The sequence below is a fragment of the Silene latifolia genome, chromosome X (genome assembly GCF_048544455.1).
Source record: "Silene latifolia isolate original U9 population chromosome X, ASM4854445v1, whole genome shotgun sequence".
NCBI lineage: Eukaryota > Viridiplantae > Streptophyta > Magnoliopsida > Caryophyllales > Caryophyllaceae > Silene > Silene latifolia.
In genome coordinates, this window is record NC_133537.1 from 320,279,837 (window position 1) to 320,280,781 (window position 945).

Here is a 945-nt window from a genome sequence, read left to right on the forward strand (position 1 = left end):
AATGGAATTGATACAAGGTAATGTTAAAAGTAAAGTTGTTGAGAATGACGATACTAAACCTATCAATCCCGACCGATAAAGTTTCCATTGTCTTAAATGTTGGACACAAGAAAGGAAACTACCCCAAATTATTGAAGAATCAACAAATTAGTTGTGGGACATCTAATAGGATCTTCTTCTTTAAATGTTTATATGATTGACATAAATTTTGCTAGTACCACTTCGTCAATATTAGAAACCGGTGGTGGTTTACATCATTGTACTTGATACATAGAATGATTAGAATATGACGACTAGCAACAATGAAGTCGAGAGATAGAGTCATTGTGTACTAAATCTAGTTTTGGGTTTGGAGTAATGCTTAATTGTGACTATTAAGTACATAAACTCTAAATTAGAATACAAACTTGTTACGATACAAAAGAGGTTTCACTTTTGTGACCCTATACACCACGATTTGATGTATGGCTAGCCCATCATCAAGGTGAATGTATTCTAAACCAAACTAGAATAATATATCATAAAGATGATGCAAGACTCAAATTGGTAACCCAAGATCAAACCTTAAATTTTGGAATGATGAACGCAAAGAATTATCGAGTACTCTTGAAACCATTAGATTGTTAATGGTTTATGCGTATCTTGTATTCAAAGCAAGATGTCTCGTGCCTTTTGGTTGAAAAGGAGATCGAGGTTGTAAATCATCGATCCAAAATAAGTTGATCATTTTCTTTTACCAACGATTTAAGTTGACGCTAATATGTTCACTTAATAAGGTAAATAGAGAAATCTTTGAAGAATTTCAAAAATTCAAGGAATCACGATTTAGTCGTGATGGGATTATCAAAGTAAAGACTTTGATATAAGCCAAAGAAAATGTGATATAGTATCACAAGTTAATCTCTCTTAGCACGCATTATGGAATAATGTATGGTTGCATAAGAA